Genomic DNA, 12,744 nt, shown 5'->3' with positions numbered 1-12,744 from the left:
AATTTTATTGAAAATGAGGATAGTGGCATAAGCTCAGGTCCTTAATTGTGTATATGTAAACATCTTAATAGCTTTTTCAAATATATACTATTTTTTCTTATTATTTTTGTTTTTCTTTTGAGTGAGATATAATATTGTAAAATATGATTTTTTATGTTAATTTATAGTATTCTTTATTTTGTTTTGTTTTCCCAGCCTGTGAGTATTGATGGTGTATTGTTGATTGTTTCCCTTCCTCTCCCACCGTTTAAAGAAATATAACACAAGTGTTTTTCTTTTGTGTTCTTTTTTCCTTGGATTGTGATGAAATATTTAACACTTTTAACCATCGGTCTCCCTCATTCTCTTATTTCCGCCAAAACAATAAGATGTTTTATTGTTAGTAAAGTTTAATTTTTAAGAAAGATAATAAGGAAAACTGCCACTATATTATAATCTAATGATCTAATAACAATCATTGTTTTAGCGGTGTCAATGAGGAAGACCCAAGAGAATTCTTGTTTTGAATTTATAAATGTTAACAGTAGAGGAAATATTGTTTCTCTTTAGATTGTTAAATCTAACTTTGTTTACATGCGTTGTCTCAAGCATGGTGTAAGTATAAATTAGGCATGCCTTGTGAGCTTCGCATAAGTCGTATGGATGAAAGAAATGAATTATTAATAACTATACATTTATATGTATGTTATCTGTGTAAAATATAGTTTTTGATAGATTTTTTGTATAGTGTTTGCCAAAAAATTTATTCAAAACAAAATTGTTGAATCTCGCAAACACTTAAACATTACATAAAATATTTTAAAAATGTATAAAAATAATTTTAAGAAATAAAAAATTAATTTAAAAAACTTAATATATAGGTAATTTTTATGGTAGAAAATAAAATTTTTGAATGTTTGTTATTCCATAATAATATATCAATAGGAATAAAGTTACTGTTCACAAATTTTCTGTTTTCGAAATACAAATTATGAATTTTCAACAATAATGTTATAAATGTGTAATTATGTTTTACTTTTCAAAATATATTCATGTCTAAATGTCATTTAGTTATTCTTAACCCAATATTATTAACTCGCTTTTTATTTTAAAACTAAAAATTCACTCAATCTTTTTGCTTCCTCTGTGGAAAGGGAAGCTAAGTACTTATAAGAGGGATGGAAAAAAATTCATATCCTCAGAAGCCATGAATCAAATTGTTCCGTTAATCTGATTTTGATGAAATTTTTAGGGACTGTGCTAGTTGGTCCCACTTTGATTTCATCTGAATTCTGCCCTTGTTCAAACGTACCTACTTTCATAGATTTCATTCTAAAATGACATTAAATTTATTGAATAATACAAATTAATTAGTTAGTAGACTAATGTACTTATATACTTATTTGTATACTTTTTTCTTATTTAGAGAAAAATCATTTTACATCTTAAAATATTTAATATATAAGATTTGTATTCTTTGGGATTAGCATTCCGGTATATTGTCCAGTTCCTAAATTTTTCTATTTCCAAAATGAATCTTGGAAAATCAGTATTTTACTTGACTCAAATTTATCGAGTGCTTTACTTATTCTGTCTAAGAAATATATATTAATAGATTGATAACCACTTTTTTCTGAGACTTCATTACTTTAGGATGCATAGGGGATTGTCTACCACTGTTTTCATTTAGGTTTATTTATGTCTGTGTTATGTTATTAATTTATTTGTTTTAATTGTTTAATAGTATTATCATTTGACTAACTAACTAACTCTTTGGCGCTCCAGACTGATGTCCTTTTCATCCTCAATAAGTATTTGCCAGATGACCGCAGTAGTTTTCAGCTCTCAGGCATCCTGAATGACATTATCCTCCCGTCTAAACCGTGGTCTACCTCTTCCTCTGTTATCATTTGAAGTACTATTACACTGTAACAAGGATATAATAAGGTTCTTATTTTTTTCATGTTTTACAAAACAAATATAAATTAATGTAATTTATGAATTCAAAATGTGGAATGATAAAACAAAACTGGATCTGTAATGTTTAGGAGAGGAATGGAGCTAATCACTTATTGAAGGTACACTATCTATAATTGGTACCTTAAGAAATTGAAATAAAATTCCTTAAAATAATTTGTACAACCTGAAATTGAAGCTTATATCTAGGTTGAGAATAAAATTGGAAGTACTTTAGTGAAAACGATACGTCCTTATATTATACATCGATCAATATAGTGGATGGTAGACAACTGCCCAGAGCGTCTCAATTCTATGAATAATTAAATATTAGGCAAGAAGAATCCTTCATGGATAAAACAGTGTATAAACTGTATATATGACATTCATGTACTAAAAATAAGAAAGGAATTATCAAATTAATTAAATATATCTCAGATGTTTTAGTTGTGTTCCAAAAGTAAAGTCCAAGTATTGTCCAAAGTAGGCTGAACAATAATTAGAGAAATTATTTATTATCATGTAGAATAGTTCAGCTCATTGTATACAGCAGAATAAAATGGAAACCTTTTCCCGGAGTTGAACTTTGTTTTTCTCATAATTATTTTCCTTTTACTTTAATCTGAACATATTAAGTTATCTGAAGTATTTTGTCATTTATTGCATGATTTTAATTGAATAAAATCATGTTGAAGTATATTCTATATCAGCCTCAGGATAGATAATTGAATACATGTAAAGCAGCATAATGTTAAATCTCCTTTTTATCAACATTGTTATTATTATATAAACATATTATCCTAATTTGGAATTGCCCATAAACTTGCAATAGGCCCTCAGAAAGTTAAATTAGTGTTAGAGATCAAGAAATGTATTGGTGGTTATTTCTATTTTACAAAACCATTATCTCCTGAGAAATGTGAAAGCTTCCATCTTCTTTTTGCAGAAGGGTAGCCTTCCTCTGCAGGTCATAGAATGTTTCTCAGCTTCAAAGATAATTTAAAAAAATAACACATGACAAATAAATCATTGTTAATTATTATAAATTACTATTTTTTTTTAAATAGTAAAATAATGTACATTCTCGACATATGAGTTTTTGTGGAAAGAAACACTTGAATGAATAAACAGAAATTGTTGCAAAAATAACCCCAAAAACACACACTAAAAAATAGTAGGCTATATTTAAAATGATAAATGTATTTTTTTTTTTTTATAGTTGAAAATAAACTATTCTTAGGTATATTAATTAATAAAATTCTCCCCCCCCCCAAAAAAAAATTAAAGTATTGAATGAAGAGTATTAATAGTGAATTATTATCGACATGCCATTGTGTACAAGAAAGATAGAAGTAGAACACTACATTTTTAAAATGTAGGCTATACATATAGGTTGTTTACATCGGGACCTACTCATGCTGTAATTCAGATACCTGGATTGTATTAAATTATGTTAGTGTGGAAAAGGGGTATATATTTTCTTTATTCAAATATTAATTCCCTGAAGGGGCAAATGGAGTTAGTGTGTTAATTTAATGATCATTTTGCTTATATGATTTAAGAACAGAACTTAAGTGGTCTCATAGATTATATTGGCTTATCTGAGGGACTATGTTGGAAGTCGCTGTCGTGGTCACTTCTGCGTCTGATTGGAGCTTCTCTGGTCCAGGTAGACTAGTAGGCCAAATTGTGAAACCATGTACTTCCCTTTAGGTGTCCGGAAGAACGTCTTTCTATCTCAGAGGCTGGCCAGCATGTCCTGGACTCTGGATGGTTGGGGCAAGCCAGGTCCTAGCTTGCATGGTGGATAGGCTGGGGCGGCAGTGCAGTCGCGGCGTCTTCCAGTGTCTGTGGCATAAATGAGACCTCCGACCCCGACTTTATACAAATTCGGATTACTTAAATCCGACATATGTAATATAAGTAGATTAAAAAAATTATATAATGCAAATGGATATCCATTTTTATAATTTATAAGAATGGATTCTATGTCTACCCAAATAATTTTAAAAGAAATAATAGCCAATTATATAGGGTAACAAAAAAATGTTTTTTTTGTGAGATGAGTATTGGAGTAAAATTCAAATGCAGTAATGTATTATAGAACATGATATGTAGTTACTTTGTTCAAACCAACTCTCGCTATTTTTAATTAAATAATTAAAATTCACACTTAACTTTCATTGGCTTGAACCAGAAAGAGCTATAGATTTGATAATTTTGTTCAAGAAGATGAAAAGAATAGTATCCAAAGTACAGGATAAAAAATCAATTAGTCTATCTACTTATTTTGGTAAATATTAATAAGAACCTGAAAAAATTTATGTTGTTCAAGCAATATCTATTTTTTGAGTGGATTTGTATAATCTAAACAAAATTTTTTTGTGTTTAGCTTGGTAGATAGTTTCACTATCCATTTTTTAATGAGCATTTGGAATACTAGGGGGAGATGTTTAGTGTCCAAATTATTTATATCTTATTAAAAGTGAACATGCTTCCAGCAAAATAGTTATCATAATTATTTCTTTTAATGAAATAATCATTATAATTATTATGATCATTTTTCCCCTATTTTTTTAGATAACGTAATTAATTATTTTTCAAAGAGTTGTGTATGCAGGGTTTTTAAGAATTGTTTTACACCTGGGCAATTGTTTCGATCCGACGCGTTCTGAAGACAACGGCGAAATACTCCCAACAATATTTTCATTTTTGCTGAAATTCAAATATAAAGAGAAAACCATTTGAGAGTTCAATTTCTCTTAAGAATCGTTATTATAATTGAGACGCATTATCATGGCAGACTGGTTATCTTCGACTGGCTAAGGAATTTGGAATACTCAAATTATAATGACGGACTTTAAGGAGAAATTAAATTTTGAAAACGATTTTATTGTTGAAACCAAATAACGAGCCAATCGGCTTATCTGTCTGTACGTTACCAGCGTTAAATAAAAAATATTGGTTTAATAGTTTCGCATAAAAAGTTTTTTTTATTTTTAATTCTAGTATTTGGTTTGTAAATTTTTTTTTTATCATGGCAAATAAAAGTAAAAAGTGAATCCTTAACATCAAGTTGTTAAATTACTGTATGATGTTTTCATATTTTAATTATTGTTTGCATTTCCTGTTTTAGAGTCAGGAAAAAAAATAATAATAATGACGTAGTTCTAAACCGCAAGATTGTTTCCATTCCTTCACTAGGCTACATCACTACAATAATTTTTAGTTGTGACTAAAATAAATGCAACAAGACTCCCCTCAGTAATTCTGAAAATCATTGAATGCGGACCTAATTTTATTATCTCTTTTCAAGTAATTAATATTTGAAAAAAAAATGTTCGTGATTCATATTCGAAAACGGTCTTTCATACTTTGTATATAAGTTATACAGCAATGGATATAATAATTTCATTATTAAATAGATCATGTTAAAGAAGCGATGTAAATTCCACCAATATTATTACCATCTGGGGATTAACGCATGCGTCAAACTCCAACGATTTAAAAACCGGTATAAAGTCAAAAGAAGCAAAACACAAGTATCCGTTTTTATACGTCCTTGTGTTGTTGTTTTTTGTTTGTTTTTTACCATAACTTATTCATTATTATAACTCTATAAATAGAGTTATTTGTGACTTTATTCATGAAATGAATTACATATTTATTGAAGGGACTAGTTAATGCAGTTTACATATTTGGAATTCATATCGTGCATTAAAAATACAAATACTTATATGGCTCCTATTTACTTATTTTTATACTTATACCTACTACACGTGTTTTCAAAGAGGATCGTTTATGGTGTGGCTATAAATAAATTAATATCCTCTCACTTAAGTGGTTTTTATTTATAATAGGGCTCTAATTGCTCAAAGATAAATTAAGAAAGTGCTCCTGGAAACTGTTAGTCCAAGAACCCAATATTTAATTACTTTAATGAAAATGTTATACTATTATGGGTCAAAATTGATGACTCAACCTTAGGGGGTATGAAAAAAGGTAGTTGTTCCGAAGTTACAAAAAATAATTTTTGAGTTCTTCTAAGTAAAAAGAAAAATTGTGCGTACCAATACTGAAGGACAAAAGTAAATGTCTTTAAAAAGTAAATATTGAAGTATCTACGATGAATGCCTCCTGAAATTTATTTTATTCTAGAAAAAGCTGAAATATCCACTTAGTCCCTGAGATATAGTTTTCCATAAAAAAAAAGTTTGTCCGCACAACTTGAATTCAACATCTTGTCAATTTATTTTGGGAAATATGAAACCCACGAAGATAGGCGTTATAAACTACTTAATAGTAAATTCAAATAGCTTTAATTTTAGTGCTGATAGACTTTTGTACGTCTAATTGTTCCTCAGATATGGTATTACAAAATAAATTCACTAACTACAGATATTTTGTTATGAAATGCTGCTTTTTAAAAATCTATACTTCGGGAACTATGTGAAGTTCTATTAGGCCTCATATTTGATCAAATTTACTCTACTTTAAATTATGTTTCCTGGTGTTGTAGGTTGTTTTAAAGATGTGGGAGCTCCTAATGACAAATTAAACTTTTTTAACGTTTTAAAACAGCCACTATTTTTTATTCCCCTTAACTATAGTTGGTAGACTCATCAATTTTGATTAGTAACTATACATGGTTTTCATTTTTTTTTTTTTAATATTTATTGCTATTTAAAATTGTACATTATAATACATTTAGTAAATCTGATCCAAGTTAAATTGGAGTGTTACAGGCGTGTAGAGAAACTACCCATTGGTAGCACTCTAATGACATTTTACATTAGCTGGTCTCGTGGCCATCTTCTTTTCAGGCGCCTCGGAGGATTGTCAGGAATGGAAGAGGATGCAAGATTAGAAACTAGGGGGTTTGAGTCGTTAGAGAGTTTATAATGGAAGGAGTGATATCTGGTTCGGGCTAGATCGGTTACATTGGGAACATTAAAGTCTTAATGAATAATTTTATTTGTGACAAAGTAAGGAGTATTGAGAATTTTACGATGGATTTTGGATTATAAGGATTGAATACGAGAGGAATTCGAAGGGTTAGTGGAGCCCCAAACTCAACTCCATATGTCCAGATTGGCCTTGGTTTTCATTAAAGTAATAAAAAACCGGGGTGAAATAACGGTTTTTTTCTGTTCCGGACTCTGACCTTGTGTTCTTATGTTTTTTAATTTTGTTGAACTGTTTGATTCAGAATAATACACGCCCGTATAACACACGCATTGTCACCAAAGACTTGAAGCAAGTGACATTTACAGAGTCTGGTCATGTTTGCACGATTTCCCAATGTGAATCCGTGAGATCATTTATGGAATAATTTATAGAGATGTGTTTAGTCATGTTCTCCTCCTAGTAGCTTAAATTAGCACAATGTATTTTTTAAAATTGTAATTAAACCAAATTTTCCTATACCTGAAATTCTTTATAAGAGTATTTCGCTGTAAAAGAGAGAATAATTCACGTTACTAAGAGCACTCTGTTCGAAAATCTAACTAAAATGTAAACATAGATGATTTATTTATGGTGGACTTAGCTAAAATGCAAATATTTGAAGAAGTTGCATAATGTTATCAGAATATAATTAACAACAGATTTGAGCAATCTATCGACGAGAAATGTCTAATCTTAATATTGGCAGATGAGTGTTAATATAGGGATGACTAGTAAATGAATAAATTTTCTTGATATTTCAAAGATCATAATCAGTAATCAACCTTTATCTTATGATTCACTAATAACAATATCTTGGTGAAATAAAAACTATGATTAAAGTATTTTTCTGAAATTACTTGAACATTCGGTTGTATATTTTTATGAATTTTATCATGTAGAAGTGATTTTTTATATTCTGAAACCCCGATTCTAAAACTTTCTTGGCATTGAGAATTATTCTAACGCCATTATTTTAATCCATTAGTATCATTTATGAATTAAATAATTATCATAATTAAATAATTACATATCTAGAGAAGGTCGAAGGGGCGATGAAGGAAGGATACATATAGGTGGACTGATTACTAACAAATACAGCGAGGTGTGATAGAATTCTAAATATAGAACTAGAGTAATAAATTGTAGAAAAATAACTGTTAGAAATAGTTGTAAATATGGTAAAGAGGAAGGTGTAAAAGGCAAATATGAGATAAATGAAGAAGTAGATCTCACATATCTTAAATATGGTAAAGAGGTAGGTATAAAAGGTAAACAGATAGGTAAAGCAAATGTAGCAAAGGTAAGGTACAGTAACCAGTCAAAGGAAATATTAATAAAATTGATAAAAATAACAAATAAACAGAGGAGGTAGTACCCGTCCGATTGAAACAAGTATGACAACTGACAAGTTAGAACAGAGAGCCAGGTATAAATTTCTCGACTTCTTCGCTAACCGTCCAAGAGGGTAAGATTTTTATAATACTTAGATTGGTAAACTGACAGGATCATCTAATCTCTTGTCTGATATTACAATAGAGAAATATGTGAGATCTTATATATCTACTTCTACATTTATCTTATATAATTACTTTTCACACCTATATCTTTACCATATTTACAACTATTTGTAGCAAGTTTTTTTCTACAATTTATTACTCCAGTTCTTTATTTAAAATTTATCACACCAGGCTGTATTTATTAGTAACTAGTTTCCAGTCCACCTATACGTATACTTCCTTAAATTATTATTTCTTCTGTATATTTTCGTATTATCTCTGGATATTTATTTTAATTTTCTATCAATTGTTTCAATGTTTGTATCATGTTTTCATTTAGCCCTGACGAAGACCTGTGAAATGGAGCGAAACGTAGACTAACAATAAATAGTTTTTTTATACTATTTTGGAACCTTTGTTGACCTCCACCCGGACTATCTTCTTACAATCTACTTCATACAGTCAACTATCTTCCAATATGAATAAACTGTCATATTTTTATATTTCTGCTATAGTATTGAAAAGAAAAATATTAAAAAGGAATTAATTAAATATTAAAATTTCGGAAAAGAAAAAAAAAGGAATAAATCGAAAAACTTGTAGTTAGTTTGTAGACTAGTATTAATTGTAAAAGAAAACTGTGGAAGAAAAAAAAATGTTATCTATCTATTATATTATATCATGTAAAAATATGTAACTTATATTTGTCCAGTCACGGATTGATCAGTATGCTGTGTAATGTAGCAACCTGATGTATTTGGGCAGCATGAATGAATTAAGTATTTCATTCTCCTCTCTCTTGCTACGTAAAATGTAGTTAAAAGTACTTTTCTGAAAACTGTTAAAATTGGTGTTACTCCACCAATCAACTGAAATGCTTATCTAAAAAATTAGGGAAGGTTTCCACAGTGAATAATGGTCAATGGTGAAGAAGAAATAAAGAAGAATGGTGGTCAAGTGGAAGTTGTTTGATGCACGTACTACACCACATTTTTTTAATTGTTGACGCCTCAAAAATAAATTTGCCTCGGACCACAAATGGTCTAAAAAATATGTACACCACAGAGCTGTTAGTGATCGGAATTGTAGAAGCAGCATTTTAGAAAAAAAAATATGGAAGTAATTTGCTTCTGGTTCCATACCGTGGCGCAATATGATATTTTACCTGCAAAGCTGGCCTATTCATCGTCCTCTATATGTCTTAAATTAATTACAGCGGTATTTAAAATAAACATAATATTATTTAAAACAGTTTTAGCAACTTAAATGGTTAAAGTAATTGATCGAAAAATTTCAACTCAGGAAGTAATATGTCGTCAGTATATTTGTTGATTATGTCAAACATTGAGTATCTAAATTTAATGTAGGAAACATTTATTCAGATTTCGTAATAGATATATTCTAATAAGAATTAATTCAATATGATCAAAATTAGATATATTATGTTTTAATAAAATCCAGTATCAAAATTTAAATCCAATTTCCAACTAAACTTCCTACAGCTTGACCACTAAAATTACTTTTAATTAGTTCTTTATCGATCAATATTATTTCTGCTGACCAACCAACGTCTTCAAACAATTTCCTTCTTGTATTTTCGTCATTGGTATTCCCATAACCTCATTTTCGGATATCTACAATGAACCCCAATCCTTTTGTAAATCTACCCAAAATATTTTCTTTCCTCCTACCATATACAATTTTGCTCGTTCGCTTCTATCTGCCATTTATTTATAGTAATATTTAACGAAATACTTAACATAAATTCCAAAAATTTTATTTAGTTGATAAGCCAAATTCAAGAGTGTCTAGTTTAATCTTAAACAACAGTTAAAAACCTAGTATGTTTAATAACAAAATGTTCGTTATTTTGTGGAATCGGTGTTTTTTGGTTGCTTAGTGACGTCAACAAATCTTATTCTCATGGTTCTTCAACAGGGATAAAATGAGAATGTTGGATTTTTCTGTATTATCATATTTATATTGCTGTGGTAAATTAATTGATGATGTGCTGATGGCGATTGGAACATATGTGCATCAGCATCAGTAACATTTCCACATGTCCGAAAGTTGCTTGCTGAGTCACAGTTTATCTTAGAAATTGATTCCAGTAAATTCATATTTCCATTACTTAAAGTACTAAAACGTCACCTAGGTGCAATATTTAAGCGTTTAGTAAGCATTTAAGACATACCTCTGCATATGTATCTGTAACATTACAGGATTAACGTCTTGGGTTGAATTTCTCTTTCCCTCCTGTAGAAGATAGTCGCAGAGGTTCTTCTTAGTTTCTGTTACAATTTCATATTCATTCCTCCTAAGGTTATAGCTTCCATATAGATTGATAATGCCTCGAAGACTAATGACAATTTGCAATGTTCCACCTCACTGTTTCTCCTATCAGCCTGCCTATACTTGTGTGCCGTAGAATGAAAGTTTGTTATATCTTTCACATCATTAAACCCAATATTTTTCAAGTTTCGGAGTGACCTCATGTGGAGTATTTCAATTTTTCAGTGCCTACTTGCTTTCGCATTAATTCAGTTTTTCGTATTTCAATACATTCACTGCATCACCATGCCATCATCATATCGCCATCAAACAGCTTCGATGGTTGACTAGTGCGATGTTTATTTATTTATTTTTTAGGTTGGCTTATAGACCTTGGACATTTTTAGACGCTTATATTAGCTTCCTCCACATCTGCCAATGTTAGGTGCTAGCTTTCCAGATCACGTGGTGTTCAGCCCTTCTTTATTTGTCCCCCTCTTCTGAGTTTAGACCTCTTTCTTGGCCTAGTTTCTATGACCTAGGGTGCGCTGGAGAACTTCTTGCAAGGTATTCTGTCTATTGTTACCTCTTGGCTTTACTGAGAGGATTTAGAATTCTTTGGCCGATTTCACTAAGCTGGCCGTTAACACTTTGATTGCGGTTAAGTGTACATTATCATCAATCCGATGTGGTTTGGGAGCACATATGATGATAATGTGTCATGAAGGACATTCGCTTTTCTAGCTTTCGTTCAGAGTGGGTAGAGCTCTCGTACTTCCCTTTCACCTTGTATTGTTCCGAACCGTGTTTAGTACTGCCCTAGTGGCTACCAGCAAGTATTGTTTTAAGTTCTGCCACCTTTAATTATTTTTAAACTCCTTCAAACTTTTTTTTACTATCTAATTTATTTTTAGAAGAATTATTATAAATTTATTTACTTATATGTTCATTTATTTTACACACTTCTAAACAGGTGTTTTTTATTTTTAAAATAATGTCTTCCCTGTTTCCTCAGTCTGCTGGTGTACCTCAGGGTAGTATCCTTGGTCCTATCCTTTATACAGTTTTTACAGCTGACATCCCAACCCATCCTAACACTATTCTCACCACGTATGCCGATGACACATGCCTATTGCCAGTGAATAATGATCCTACCATTGTATCCCAATCCCTCCAATCCCACATTACCACCCTCGAAGAATGGTGCCAAAACTGGAGGATTAAAATAATTTCCAATAAATCCCACCAAATCACATTTACCCTTCGTCGTAAACCTTCGTCTTGCCCTACAGTATCCTTTAATAATACCCCACTTATTCCTGTTGAACAGATCCGTTATTTAGGACTAAATCTGGACAAACGACTGACATGGAATCCTCATACAACACTGAAAAGACAGGAAACTGCTCGTCGATTCTGACTATTACAACATTTACTAGACAAACGGTCTAAACTTCCAATCCATTACAAAAGACTGATCTACATGACTATTATAAGGCCTATTTGGACATACGGAGTTGAGCTATGGGGCTCCACTAAACCATCTAATTCCTCTCAAATCCAATCCTTACAGACCAAAATCCTTCGTAAAATCCTTAATGCTCCTTACTTTGTCACAAATCAAATCATTCATCAGGACCTCAATGTCCCCTATGTTGCCGATTTGTCCAGAACCAGATACCAATCCTTCCATAATAAACTTCCCAACCACCCAAACCAACTCTTTTCTAACCTGGCTTCTCCTTCACTACCTAATAATTCTCCTAGGCGTCTGAAAAGAAGATGGCCTCGAGATCTTCTCCTTTAGAAATGTTTTTGGAGTTCTATCCATGGGTAGATTCTCCACATGTTTTTATCATGCCATTATATCACTTACAGCAAATTTACTTGATGTGTATATATCTATACAGTTGTAAATATCAATAAATAAATTATTAAATTTGATGATATACAATAACATTCTATGACTCCTTATCAATTAAGAAACCCACGAAACCTTAATGTATCCAGCTGATTGCATACATCATATACTTTATTTCACTTGTAAGCCTATGTATTCCACTGCTGTTGTGAGTGAGAAAGCCAGCCTCTGGAT

The 12,744-nt window shown here is 30.8% G+C and overlaps 1 protein-coding gene across 3 annotated transcripts in view; it reads left to right on the top strand.

Annotated features, from left to right (window-relative positions):
* LOC106680774 (disks large 1 tumor suppressor protein) overlaps positions 1-164 on the top strand; it is a gene marked incomplete at its 5' end in the record, with an annotated part of 438,504 nt that extends 438,340 nt beyond the window's left edge. For all 3 annotated transcript variants that reach the window (XM_067052703.1, XM_067052702.1, XM_067052701.1), the window contains 1 exon segment: positions 1-164.
* Positions 165-12,744: the final 12,580 nt, after the last annotated feature.

The sequence above is a fragment of the Halyomorpha halys genome, unplaced genomic scaffold, assembly GCF_000696795.3.
Source record: "Halyomorpha halys isolate HHAL.00 unplaced genomic scaffold, Hhal_1.1 Scaffold286.1, whole genome shotgun sequence".
NCBI lineage: Eukaryota > Metazoa > Arthropoda > Insecta > Hemiptera > Pentatomidae > Halyomorpha > Halyomorpha halys.
The sequence above is the reverse complement of the archived record's forward strand: the minus strand, read 5'-3'. Positions and strand labels throughout refer to the sequence as shown.